We start from the raw sequence: 2,500 nt of genomic DNA on the forward strand, positions 1-2,500 counted from the left end.
AGAAGATACGACAAAACGGTGGACTGTTTCGGAAGAGAAACTAATACTCAAGAAATAGCACTTCAAAATTACCTTAATAAATAGTTTTTACAGGTAACAACCCTTAAAAAATATAAAACCTTATTTTCATCGTTAGATGAACGGGAAAGAAACGTTGTTTCTCTGATTATTTGTGTAACCGTATAAGTTTTAAGTTAAATAGGAAACGTTATATATATAAAACAAAAAAAAACGTTATAAAACCCGGTGGTGCTACACACGACCTCAAGGACGCTGTTGAACAACTATGCACACACATACAGTTATGCTCACACAATACAAAAAATGGATGTGGAAGAAGATGGTTTGGAAAAAAATAGAAAAATGGGGTGCAACGAAAGAAGGATTAGAGAAAAAAGAAGGGAGACTTGTAATTGGTGCAATGCATATGCATGCACATACGTAAACACACACATGCATATTCATACCCATACGCTTGCACACACATAAGCATTCACACACCAGCAAACATTTAGGATTGTAAAGCAGCATCAAGGTATACAAGAGAGGAGAAAAAAACAAACTGTTGTAATGAAACGTCTTTCGGATGGCAAGTCTTGCTGAAATGAAATTGGTTCTCAGATGTACTTTTGGGATAGTAGTTCGGTTGGTTGTTCAGAATTGAAGAGATCAGTATCTCCGGCTAAATGAGTGAAAAATTTGAAAAGGGAAGTGCTCTAGCTTTTGGAATTTAGTGTAAAAATTGTAATCTTTGATGCAGAGCTGATGGAGTCGAAAAAATTATGGGAAGGAAAAGAGGATCTAGTGTGTGTGTAATCAAGAATAGAACAATCGAAGGAGCGAAAATCGGTCGGTTTGTAATATGCAGAATTATAAAAGTGGATTGTGTCGATATTCTACAGAGATGTCAAGGAAGCCGTGACCTTATATGCAATGTACGATACTGTCTTGTCAGCTTCTTCCATATGCTTTTCAATCCCTAACATTCTTCTTTCATTTCCTATGTAGAGAAGAGCCCTACTCGAATCTTTGGATTCAACAGTCCTCAAGGCACTCGAAATTATTCAATTTTAAGGACTTTAGCATCAAGCTATGCTCCTAAAAGGTAAAAGCAACGACAAAGTTGAAGAATTGCTGAAGACAGATTCAAACACCAGAAATATATATAATTTTTTCTTACGAACCATTCGAAAAGAAGCCATACTGTGCATTATGTTATTGAGAAATATCTCCCGAATCTCCATTACTGCAACGACAACGATGTTTACTGCCACTAGGAGCCTCTATGTGGTCACTTTAAGTACTTGAAATAGCAGCAAAATCTTTCTCAAATCACAGTATACCGCAGTAAAAGAAAGAATGATATTATGTGACAATGCAGTTCTAGACACATAAAAAGTTAGGTTTTTCATGGCTGGAACGCTTTTTGGTTATAAATCTTCCCTGTCAGAACTGACTTGGAGCTACACTAAGGCAACTACAATTAGAATAATAGCAATAAAAGAACAGTCGCAACAATGCAAACGTTGGAGAGAAGAACATATCTAAATGTCATGCGTTACAAATGAGCAACAAGAAAAAAAAAAGATTTTAAGTAGGAACTCTCTTCTCCACTGTACCAAAAGCACCACTAGCACCACCACCACCATACTACCGCAAAAAAAGTTAAATAAATTTCGGCAATGCAAATTAGCTTTCAGTGAAAAAGAAATCATTTTTTCCATATCTATACACGTGCAATAATAATAACTCTGCTTAAGAATAATATTTTAAATGAAGCTACTTATTTGATGTTTTTTAATAATCTTTTTTTTTTTAGAATTTTTAAGTGCATGTGTGCGTATGTGTGTTAGTGTGTGTATCTGTGTGCGCGCATATGTATATGTGTGTTTCTGTGTGTGCGCATGTGTATATGTGTATACATGTGTATGACTAATGTATGTATGTGTGTAACTAAAGATACTTCTAGATTATTTTAACAAACGGAATATATATTTGATTTGAGATAATTACAGAAAATCTCTGATAAGCGACACAAATTCGGATAAGCAAAATCAACTGTTATAAAAGAGCATTTCAAATTTCTACAACATGTAATAAGACTAATTTCATTAAAAGCCAATTGCAATTTTGTTTGAAGATACTGTAAACAGCATTAACATTGTCAAACTTTCAGGTCTTAATACAGGATTAACATTTTACAAAGACGTTTTCGTAGTTAAGTTACGCTTTGTCGCTAGGATCTGTATCGGAAATTAGAAGAAAATTCCAAATATTCTATAGTTTGTAGGTTAACCTAATTGATTTATTGAGTAAACGTTTCACGTTTTTATCATTTTATTTTATAAAATCTAATTTTAAATTCCGAATGGCATTAGATTCATGGAAATTTGAATTTTTTTCCACAAAATATAAAATGTCAATAAATTTCTTAAAATTTGCCAAGGATTCACTCTAAAAAGCTGCACCGCATGTGTGTGTCTTGTTCCAATTGTAGGCT

At 33.7% G+C, this 2,500-nt stretch overlaps 1 long non-coding RNA gene across 1 annotated transcript in view; it reads right to left on the reverse strand.

Moving 5' to 3' along the window:
* Positions 1 to 2,500, reverse strand: part of LOC118761134 — a 52,600-nt gene that overhangs the window by 5,172 nt on the left and 44,928 nt on the right. Inside the window, exons 4-5 of the long non-coding RNA XR_004997170.1 lie at positions 1,603 to 1,608; positions 257 to 263 (exon numbers count right to left, since the gene is read on the reverse strand). This is a non-coding gene — a long non-coding RNA (uncharacterized LOC118761134). The remainder of the gene's footprint in view (positions 1 to 256; positions 264 to 1,602; positions 1,609 to 2,500) is intronic.

This window comes from Octopus sinensis, unplaced genomic scaffold, assembly GCF_006345805.1.
Source record: "Octopus sinensis unplaced genomic scaffold, ASM634580v1 Contig09254_ERROPOS363161, whole genome shotgun sequence".
Taxonomy (NCBI): Eukaryota; Metazoa; Mollusca; class Cephalopoda; order Octopoda; family Octopodidae; genus Octopus; species Octopus sinensis.